This window comes from Bacillus rossius, chromosome 15 (genome assembly GCF_032445375.1).
Source record: "Bacillus rossius redtenbacheri isolate Brsri chromosome 15, Brsri_v3, whole genome shotgun sequence".
NCBI lineage: Eukaryota > Metazoa > Arthropoda > Insecta > Phasmatodea > Bacillidae > Bacillus > Bacillus rossius.
Window position 1 is genome coordinate 25598262 of NC_086342.1, and position 12573 is coordinate 25610834.

Consider the following 12573-nt stretch of genomic DNA (forward strand, 5'->3'; position numbering starts at 1 on the left):
TTAAATAAAGCTCTCTTTATAAGTTGAATTGTACCTACTATCTTCGCTGTATATATATATATATATAAATATATAAATATATGTAACAAAATGCACTACTTAGGCTATAAAAAAAATTTTGAAAATATATTTAAAGAAATAAAATACATGAAGTTTAATATATTTTGAACTCAATATAATATTATTAAGTTCATTTTTAAGGTATTTTATGTACATACTTGCAGGTAATATAGAAATTTTAAAAATTTTACGAATCTTTGTGTTTAATAACATCAGTATGCACATCATACGAACTAAGTTTATTTTTTTTACTAACCCAGTTAAATGGCTTGGCGTAAGGGTCCGGGCAGTTTAACGAATTAGGTGTGCAGAAAAGTGTAAAAAGCATATGTTTTCAAAAAAATCAAATTCTGATGATTTTATCAAAAAGTGTTTTCCCTATATAAACAAGTTTAGGAAATTTCACGTTAAGCATGTATTTTTTAATGGGGAAACCCCTCACATATCTAAAGAAATCATTATTTACTCTACGATACAAAAACATTCGGCAACTGAACGTAAAATAAACTCTTACAGTACGTTCGAGCTATCTCAGTTACAGAAAACGAAAGGATGTGCTTTAAAATTGTCTCATTTTTAAACATGCCGAATAAAAATCTTTTACGTACGTTTAGTGCGTTTTCTCTTACTTTGCGTATTCGAAGCAAAAAATTATTTGTTACAATTTTACTGAGGCTCAAAAAGATACGGATATACAAGATCCGAATTAGCTTAAATGCATTTATAAATACAATATTTGAACTGTTTTATTTACTAAACTGACCCTAAATTCCTAGTCAAATATTTGATGGGTATCCTGCCAAAATGTTTTCCTAAAATTTATAGATACTAAAAGTATCATTTTGTCATAAGATTGTCTTTAATTTGTTAGTTTTAGTTTACTTTATTTAAAAATAAACGCGTGAAAATCATAAATGTGGGTTAAAACCCACGTTCAGAATCTTCATATATTCAAATCGAACAAACTCTTCATTCCACCAGCCTTTTTACCTCGCTTAAAACTGAACACAATACTTGGGGGTCTGAATAAGGCGATTTATCTACGGATAAATATTTTTTGACAACATGAGAAATAGATATATTTTTTTCAGGTTCGGGTTTGGTTGAAATGTTCCAAAAGTCAGTGAAATAACCACCGTCTTCATTGACTCTTTGACCTTTGGGCAGGAATCAGTTATCAGAGCGTTTTGAGGAGATCTTGTAAATGATAGCCCTTCTATTTCAAAGGGAAATTATAGGTAATATTTAATTTACATTACGCTTCAAAACAGGTCACTTTTCAGTAAGTAAATAAGTGAGAAAAACGACTTTAATTGTGCCATATGTCATTAGAATCACCTTTATAAAAAACATTATTTGTATATTTTAACATCTTATAAATTATGTTAGAATAATCTAAACGTATTGAAGTATTTACGTAATTCGTTGGAAGGTTCATTTTTAATTTTTATGTATGAATGGAGATTCTACACTTCTTATCACTACGTATAAAACTATGATAGCATTGGTGAAAGTGATAGTGCAGGTATTGTATTAATTGACTGAAATTTTTTTCAATTTATAGCAGAAATAACTATCAATTCAATTCGAAGGTTTCTGTTCCTGAAAAAATTTTACAAAAATAAACGTAACAAATATTTTCATTAAGAAAATAATCATGAAATGTCTTTGCGTTAGTTCCAACTTTTGACAGGTAAATAAAAGTTACAATATGGGTTGGATATTAAATTGATGAGGGCTCTACATTTGTATTTAAAGTCCTTGAATTTTGTTGCTCCAAATATTTTTTTGCCAGCTCTTTATGAAAAATGTTTTAAACATTAAAACTTGCAGTCAATCCTTGTCTTACGAGTTTCAGCGTATTAAAAATATTTCGGGAAATTTCCATCGCGATACCTACAAATAAAAAACTGTACCGCCAAACTCGCAAACGTTGTATGGTCGATAAATATGGAAGTCCGGAGTCTATAAATATGGATGTCCAGAGTCGATAAATATGGAAGCCCGGAGTCGATATACATGGAAGCCCGGAGTCGATACATATGGAAGTCTGGCGCCGTGATGTGGAATGGTTGACGATTGCGTTTTATCGTCGAACCATTATGAGCACGCGAGATATTAGTTTTTCGGGCCGGGGAAAAGGGGGGGGGGGGGTTTACGTGCATTTGTGACTCGTGACGTTATTAACTAATAACTCGCAATCCTCGCAAATGTTCATGTCCAGGGTGACATTATTACCACAATCAACCTTTACATAATCCTTCAAAACGTTGGACGTAACATTTTTCTTTTGACATGTTTCGTGGGCAATATAATGCAGGGCTTAAAAATAAATACATACATCTAAGTATTCGTTGAAATTTTTGTAGAATTGATTTTAATATTTTTTTGCGAATTAGGTTACTTAAACCAATACAATTTTAAAATTATTGTTGTCGAACGCATAAATTAACTTAACTAATTTTTTTTGTTCTATAAACCTTAAATTCTAACTATTATAATTCATTAAGCACAGGATTGTGTTAGTCTATTTTAATTGTTACTATCCTATAAATTCTGTTAAATATAGGGATAAATAAAATAACAATTATAATAGCATCTTTTATAATTGTAAATTATAAAAAGGTTAATATTAAAATGAATCGTGCCCAATAACTTAAAAAAAAAAGCTTGAACTGTTAGTGGGATAAACCAAACCGATAAAAAATGAATGATTTTTTTAAAATTATTAAAACGTATTAAATTGTTTTAAAAACCATTTTTAATTTAAAATCAACTTGGGGGTTAGCAGGTAAGTGATCAGATATATGTAGCATATTTATGAGCAAGTGACTCTGCCAAATTATATTTTCTTGCTACTGAACCTAAGACCAAAAAAAAAAATCATTTATAAGGGAAGCTTGAACGTTAATTTATTAATTACTAGGGGCATGCATATTTCGCGAAAAGATTCTGAAACCAGTTGAAAGTTAAAACACTGTAGCATCATCTGTGTTTCGTGATTAGGTGAGTTTTTTTTCGATATATGTCGATCGTTTCATAACCAAACACAGTAATTCAGTGCGGAAGCAAACGCGTCCTGAGTGGTTCGGTCAAAACTTCTCTCGCAGACGGCCGCCAATCACAAGTAAGAAACCGCTGGTGCGGGTACACCATTTTGCAGTCTATTATGCGTTCAGATTTTTTCGCGAAAATTGCCTGCCCCTTTAATTACACACGATCAAAATCGTCCATGTTACTCCCAGCAAAACATTAAACATAATGTTGTGTGGGATAGGAGGCAATGCCACACCCTACACAGCAAAATATACTACAGCCTAGAATAAGAGGCTATGCAATTCACGACATATGTAGTAAGAAATACTGTGGTCTGGGAAAGGAGGCAATGCATCAACCTACGTATCGAGGTACACTTAGGTTAGTGGATATGAGACAATGCAACTCCCCTCATGGCAAGGGACTATGCCGTCTAAAATTGGGGCACAATGCAAAATCCCACCCAGCACGGTACACTGTAGTCTTGGATTGGAAGCAATTCAGCACACCACACAGCAAAGGTTACGGCAGACTAGCGTGGGAAGCAATGAAATCCCCACACAGCTAGGAAACATTAAACCGTTCACAGTTTTGAGTGGGTTTTATTATTAGCAGTATCGTATATATACATTTTTATTACGTTAATTAACGTGGAAATGGTAATTACAAAGAGTGAATGTTCTAGTGACACAATTTTCATTCATTCTTATGTGTTTTTACACTGCTTCACTACAATTAATTGCTGTTTTATAAAATGGAGGAACGTATGCATGTGTTTGCAAGGTGAGCGCATTATTAACATTTCGAGTTGGTTTTCCCCCCACTGCATTCTGTGTCACAGTCCATGAAAAAATTAATAATCATTTTACGAAATTAAATAGAAAACAAGTATAAACTTCTAGATCTATTTAATGTTTAACACCGGTAGGAACAAAAGAGAAAGTTTATGAGAATTTTTAATTTATCGTTTTAAAAAGAAATAGATCTATCCAGACAGCAATTATTCCAGCTACGTGATTTACTCCCTTAAATTTTTTATTCATATTGACTTAATAGAGCCAATATAATTTCTTAGTGATTAATGTTTAAAGTGTTTTTACTGACTATGAAGAAGCGGCGCACGGATAAAATAACTGGTGTATTAGAATTTTACAAAGAAAAACATTAATCGCGTGTTTACCAAAGATATTTACAAATCCGATATGGCTTTTTTACGATGTAGAATATCTTTGTGATTTATTATTTGTGCCGTGTTTTACTAACACGTTTAAATAGAACGTAAAAAAAATTGTTATAGGAGTGAGTATTTATTTCCCATCATATATTTTAAAGGGTAGTACATAGACCATCACCTATTAAGAGAGTAAATATTTATTTCGGATACTAAATACATGGTTTGAAAAAATTGCATATCTGTGCAGTCTCATCGACTTGAGTGTCGTTTTGTATGAATGTACAATTTAAAAAAAATATTTGCCTTTGGTTTCCCGCAATAAATCGAATTTCTAATTCTAAATTTGAAAAAAAAAAAATTCAAAACATTTTAAATTAAATTCTTAGTTTTAAATCTATTTTTAGGAACTTCATCCCTAAATGTAAAATTTTAAATAACACATTTTTACAAAAGCATACTCACTTACACACAAGCACGCCCACACACACACACACACACACACACATATATTCACTCATATAACGGATTTTCTTTTGGTGTTTGTAAGTCATTTTAAAGTATTTTTTAATATTATATATTTAATTTTTTGTTAAAGAGTTGTATACAAAGGATTTTGTTTTGTAAATTTTGCAATGCCACATTTAAATATACAAAATTTTTATTCTATACTTAAACTGTACCAAATTTTATTATTCCTCGAATGCTGTTTTAAACAGTCCGATAAGTTTTACATTCGTCGATATACAGAACTAACGACACATGGAGTTGGCTCCAACTCGCCCAGAGCGCAGAACAAGGTTGAACTTGGTTCTATCTTTACCCGGCAGATGTCGCAGCATGCACGTTTTCACCCCCGGTATCCTACACAGCGTTCCAAAGACAACGCCTCTCCTAATCGTCAATAAACACCATTTAGTCATTCTCCAATGAGGATTTAATCTCTAGCTACGGCAACGGGAAACATTTATACTTAAAAATTCAAACAACAAGATCTAAATAACTGCTCATTTAATGAGTTTGATATTAAGATACATTTAAAATAATTGTTAAAGAAATTATGATTGTGTCTTTTCACAACATATTTTAGTTTGATGCATTTTTATGTAATTATTTGGTTATTAAGGTTTAGAGCTTTGCATAAGCATTAAGTTACATAAATAGGATATGAATTCACAAAATTCGTAGGAAAATATATTCTTTATATTTATATCGTATAGTGCAAACGATAAGTATTTGAAGTAAATTTTATTTTCTAGAAATTTTTTTTTAAATTTTAGCATGTACCAACTAAAATCGGCTGTCCCTTTAAGATAACTGGTCGGAAGTAATTTTGAAATTTGTTGAATGAATGTGGCCGGCTACAGGTTAAAAATTAATTGAAAAAAAGGACAAAATATTTTCGTAATTTTTTTTTTAAATTTTTGCTTGTTAGGAGTTCAAACACAAACCACCACAAGTGAATGGCGTGCAAGTTGCGAGGAAAGCTGTCCAGTTCTCACACTGGCCCTTTGGAACGAAGCTAGTTGCAAGCTAACGGGTCTTTCAGGCAAAAACGAGCGAGTTAGTTTTACGACGAGTGGCTTCTCCGGCAAGTAGTTGTCATTTTCGCTCAAGTTGGTTTGGACATATTGTGTAAAACAGCGTGGTCTTTGTAGTCATACAATATTAATGTAATGAAGCTAGGTCGTTGGTGTGGGGTCACGATAAAAAAAAACTGTCACGCAAGTCACGTGACAATGTCGACTGTCGCAAGCGGAAACGAGCGACTAGGCACACTAGTGTATGTATGTGGTCCATACCAGAAAACGAGAACACTATCGAATCCTTGGCCGAGTGTCTTGTTTACGTGAGAAGGTTTCCAAAAAAAATTGGTTGTCTGTAAAGACGATTTACGGACGATAGTTTAACGTGACAACGTCATAACAAAACATTGATGAAATGATTGGATACTTTTATGAATAAAATTGAATCATTTTTATTTTAATAATAAAAGAATAAATACGTGAAATTATACTAGTAATCAGATTTTAAAAATGCAAGATTAATTAACCTTTATTGACGAAATTGTTGTTGTAATAAGCAATGAAAACCACATTAACTTTTCACTTCACTTTTTAAACAGTCGACGAAACAGTTCACGTGTAGATGACGTGTAATTAATTTTAAAAACTGGCGTTTAGCTATAAAGTTTAAATAAAATTATGAACAAGTTTTCATATAAATAAACTGTAATAAAATATCTAACACAACCTATTATTACTGCACTTGCCGACAGATGCTACTTTTTTTAATAATAAAAGAATAAATACTTAAAATTATACTAGTAATCAGATTCATTTTCTTACGTACATTTGACGTAGAAATTATTTCATATTACACATTTATAAACAAAATTTTAAGTTTTCACTTCTGTCGGTGCGGCGCAAGCGTACAATAAGCGTAACGGGACACGGCGTAACGGAACAATGTGCGTAACGGGACACTTTTTCGTGCGTTCAGCCGGCGTTCATCGATTTATTAGACGTTGTCATGTCAAATATATAGCTACTTGGCTGCTGTAGGTACGTTTGTCATTCGGAACAGACAAAAATCAAGCTACGTTCGAGTTCGAATTCGTGCAGCTGTTTATTTCAACAACTGACCTGAGTCGATCACGAAACGTTCGGATCAACCGGAATACACTATCGCAGTTTTCCCCGTCCGCTTAAAAGGCGTCTTTCCAGTCTGTTGAAATAATCGATTGGTTGTTGCTTTCTTTCTTTATTTTTTAAATATGTATGCAACCCACTTGCCTGATGTGCTAAAGTGGTAGTCTAGCTTTCAAGGCCTCATTGAAAACTCTTCGACGCTTTTAGTAGAGTTCTGCTGTCACGTGCCAAATTTTGACAAATGATCGCTCAGGTCGTGGAATACCCCCTTCGTCATCATAAGTTACTCAGATTATTTTTATTATGCTCATCAGTCGCGTACTAAAAAAATATCTAGATAAAACTATTTTTTATGATAATATTATTCAATCCCTTTCAAATACTTGTGTGTTTAAGTCTGTTAGTAGGAATATTACTTTCAGTCACCACATAACACAATATTTAGCTTTTATTTATCATTAGCAAAGCTGAACCATTTTTTAAACGTTACGCTTGTACGTAAGCTACCAGGCTTCGCTTTTATATACGTAGCCTATTATTATCGTTTAACATTATCTGAATACGAGAACGCTGTATTTGTTCTATAAACTGATTGCACCATTCGTGTTATTCTCTTTGGCATGCACACCAATGACTTCGAATGTACCGAAATTGCTCAAATGGGACCACTAATCACGATACCGGAACGGAAGGAATGCTTACGATGATGGAACAAATTAATCTACTCGTTAACGGTCTACGAGTTCATCAGCACAGTACTACTCGATTACACTTGAAAATCCACGGTATTATCTCAACGTATTTGCGTTGTTGATTTGGCGGAAGAGCCCGACGTAAGCTAAAAATTTTCCATTTATGCCAAATAAAGAAATTCTGTGGTTTATTTTACATTAGTTGAATTTCTCTCTCTGCTTGCGCAGACGTTATGTACAATATGTTTACAATCGTTATGACAAAGACACACTAATTTTTTTTTCAAACGAATCAAAAGAAAAACAAGTTCACGACGAATCCTTTTAAAATATTGTGAATACGTTTGGGTCGCCAAATGAACCTCTTTTGATTTATGTTCTGTTAAAAAATTATTCTAGTAATGTCTCTTAAATAGTTCAATGCATACAAAAAATAAAAGAAAATGTGAAACACATGCTTGATAAATCTTTGTAAATATTTTTGCCCTGCCTTATAGTCGTTTAATTAATAAACATTATATAGCAATTTTCATCTGAAGTCTGACAGAAAATAACTGTTTAAAATAAGAGACCCAAGAAATAAAAATTTACCGCCGCAGTGAAATTGTATGCAACGTACAAAAAAAATAGTTTCATTATAAATATATTAATTCTAGATCCAGTCAATGACTGCTATCAACAAACTGGACAAATATGCTTGAGTTTTCGTTAGGAAGTCTTATGTGACCAAATTTAGGTAGCAATATAGTTTACAGTCATGGCCATTATGCGAATCAGTATCTCTCTGAATGTTCCAGAGAAAGATGTTTTATTACTTGAATTACGTATTTATATATTCGCTGAAGTAAGCAATAATGCATTGCATGAATTAAAGATTGAATAAAAAATATTCATATAAAATTTGCCATCAATTGATTAATAGGTTTTATATGCAGCTAATTTTTCATACTGGACATTCATATAAAAATAGTTTTTATGTTAATTTTTTTAACAAACATATATTAACGAATTGTTCAATAAGAAAATTATAAATACAAATGGAGTTTAAGTAGTGCTCAGAGATTTCTGTGTTGCATATGAATGTTTATTTTCATGATTTTGCCAAATATTTAGAAAAAAAAAATTATTTTTACCTGTATTGAAAAAATAATTTCAACAGAAAAAGTATAAACTTAAAAAAAAAATATTTAAAGGAGGAAACTGCTGGGCTTACATTCATTGCTATATATTATGCACACTTTGAAAATAACTTGAGAAATCGTATATATTAAAAAAAAAATATGCCGATTAAATACCAAAAGGGGATACAGACCATATGCGCAAATTGCGTAGAAAAAATAATTTTGTCATTAATATTGAAGGCTTATAGGTCAATAGTACTGAATAAATATTTATGAGCTCTGAGATACTAAAAATAAATTATTACACACTGCAAAGCGTTTAGAATTTTTTCCACCGCAAAAAGTAACGCTAAGAAACTCCAAATTTGGGGATAAATAAATGCATCGCCTTTAACAACAGAGCTTAGGCCCTTTACAGAATCTAAATTGCATGGTTGAGTTTCAGATTTAGGCGTAGCTTTCATTTACCATATTTTAATTCGCTCGGAAAGCTAATTGAAAGTTAAATGACATGTAAGGCATTTATTTATTTCTTTTTTTCGTTTACGCCTAGCGTGTTGGAGACAGTGGCTAGACTTCAAAACACATCAATAAGTTTTGTTTACACCTTCCAGTTTAGTGCCAACCTATAGACATGATACTTAAACCACAAATAAATTTACCTGTACATCTTCCAATGATTATGCTTGTTAATAGTCCAGACTTAAAAATAATTTAATATTTTCAGCTCGTAATTACGTAACAAATGAATTTAAATTGGCGAGAAAAAAACTTCGCTTCTATAAAATCCCCTATTAAAATTTTAATTACATACAAGGATATTAAAACGGTACAAAAAACATTTATCAAAAATGTAACAGCTCTGTTAGGATCAACAAAAGCGGTTTGGTTGAAATCTTATATTTATTGAAGTTACTATCATTAATTTTTAAATTTTCTGTTGGAATGTTTTTTTAAAATTTCATTTGATATAAATCAAGCATTATTTCAGGAATTGGTTCAAGCATAAAAACCGACACCAAAATCCTAGAATGTGAAACTTCAAATTATCGAATAATCATTAAGTCCTTGATGCACTCTTTGCTTCCAAAGCACCCACTGAATGGATCTAGTGCAAGCTATAAAAGAGAGGCTCAAGGAGTTCAAAGCCCGGTTAGTTTTTAATCAGCAGAAGTTTTGGGAAGCCGTCAACAACAGATAACTTGACTATCACATTTTAAGGCTTCCTCCCTGTGTGTTTGGCTCTTTACCCTTCTCCAGGTATGAACAGATACACTTCCACAAATACGGGTAAATAATCTTACATGCTTCGTAATGCCACAGAGCTGAAGTAGTTTTAGCCTAACTTGAGCGTATAATTAAAAATATTGAGCCAACGAAAACTTGAAAAGTTCAGCACAAAGTTTCTTACCATACACTTGAATAATATCCTGTAGCATGAGAAAGAAAAATTAAGCAATAACATAGTTACAACTTTTAAATAACCTGGCATATACCACACAGTATAATTTTTTATTCATCACTTACCAGTTGAAATTGTTAATATAAATTGGAAATGGTACGCAAAAACTTACCAGGGAACTATCGTGAAGAAATATCCAGTATACTGTAGCTAATAATGAATATTAAGTCAGAAATAATTACGGTGTAATTACCTAAAATTATCATACATAATAAATACAGTATTCATTATATATTTTTTCACGGACATACGAAAAATGTGGATAGTAATAATACATAAAAATAATTCCGCTAAAAAAAATAAAAAAATAAAAACTTGAAACAGAAAAATATTTCCCCATTTCGAGGGAAAAATTCCCATTTTCAGGGAACATTTCTCGTTTTAGTACTCAAAAATGCCAACAATTGTACGTATCGTGCTACCAACTTGATGTGTCTAGCCAACAACTGGTCGTTTCAGGTCCCTGACTGTACATGCCCAGCTGTTAACTGGACATTTTGGGGAAAAAACTGAATGTACCTGGCCGCCGATTACTTGCCTGGTTACTACATAGACATTCCTAGCTACCAACTAGATGTGACAGGTTAAACGACTGTCATGTGTAAACCTGAAAATCATGTCAAGGAATGCAAAGGACTGATTTCGCCTTCTAAGAAGTTTAAGAAATCGAGAAACGCTTGTAATTTCCTTGTTTGTACTCGTAGAAATTATGTAATAAATTTTTATTATTTTGTAGTTTTATTTCTCTAACCTGTCACTTGTTGGTTATTTTAATTAATTTTTTCCCATAGAATAAAGTTCGAAACAAGATGGTATATGGATCAAATTAACCATTATTTTAACAAACTATTTTTTGATGATTTTTGCAATTTTCCCCTTATTTCTAGGTTAATAATAACGAATTTACAAGATTGCATCGGTAGCTTACTGACGTCTAGTGAACGAGGATGTAAGTAGTTTTTAGTATTTTTCGTCATATTTTATTGAACAAAATTTTTTTTCCCTGAAATAAACTTTTTTGCATCAGTACAGGACCAAACCACGGACAGAAATCAATCGAAACAATAAATATTTTAAGAAGCGGTTTTTTTATTAGTATTTTTGAATATTTTTTAATTTCCATTTAAGTAATTACATATATTCAAAATGGCTGATTCCAAGATGGCGAGTGTAGCGTCATGTAAGATGGCCGCCGAGGTCCCGATCATAATCAACGAGCGGTGGACACGCCCGAATAAGGCCGATTCCTGAGATTGGTAAGCCAGAATTGAGTAAGCCACCAATCCGTAGTCCCATAAGAATAACATTGAACCAGCTTCCCCAATTCCTACTATTTCTGTTTTTTTGCGAATATTTCAAACGCACCAGGAAATTTAGTTGGATAACTTTATATTTGGCTTTAGGACACCAAAAAACATTAGGGATGATAATAAAACCGACTACTGGATTCTTTTTTTTTGCAACGAGAAACCGTTTTTTGACACCGTTCGCCTGGGTTATAAGGGCAAAACAAATTAACCTTAACTAGAAGAAATGAACTCGAACTGGAATTAATACAATTTTTAAATTATCAGAATATTTCATTTATTACCAAACATCTGGAGATTCGACAGTTCGTTTGAGTGTTGACTTTTGTAAAAGTGCGGAGTAACTACTTCAAAATATTCAACATTTCGTTGTAGAATGAAAACGCAAAAGTAATGTTTAAATGAAGTTTTTAACAAATAAGTCTAATAATCTAATGTTACTTTCTAAGGACGCCATCAAAATAATTTACATCAGATTCAATTCAGATGGTATTAAGTCGTGTACAGAAATAAAAAAAAAAAAAATACATGTCTACTACAGATATATTTTTGACTACTCATAGAATTATGTAACTTATAAACGAAACAACTTCAAACATATACCGAATCCGGTATTGTATGTATATTTGATGTTTTTAGAGCAAAAAAAAAAAATAACAAGTGCTAGTATTCAATCTTCAAGTAAATAAATTAAAAACTAAATGTTTTTTTATGAACATCAATCTTAGGGTTTTTTTCAAAAGGGTCCCTGAGAATGGATATAAAAATATTTTTTTAAAATATGGACGTCAATCTGTATGATTTTTACTAAGGGATAACCCATGGTAAAATTTTGGCCTTCTTTTGTTAATGAGAGGAACCAATTTTACTGAGAATAATTTTGAAAAAAATCATGACATAATAACAACTCCAATACATTCAGAAAAATGCAAAAATAAAGTTTTAGATTTTGTTTCTTAAACAACAAAAAAATATTTATAACTGAGTTGAACCAATTTCACGTATTTCTCTTACTTTTAAAACCAAAGAAGAATCACAAATTGATAAAGGAAGTGAATGGAGAAGAAAATGAC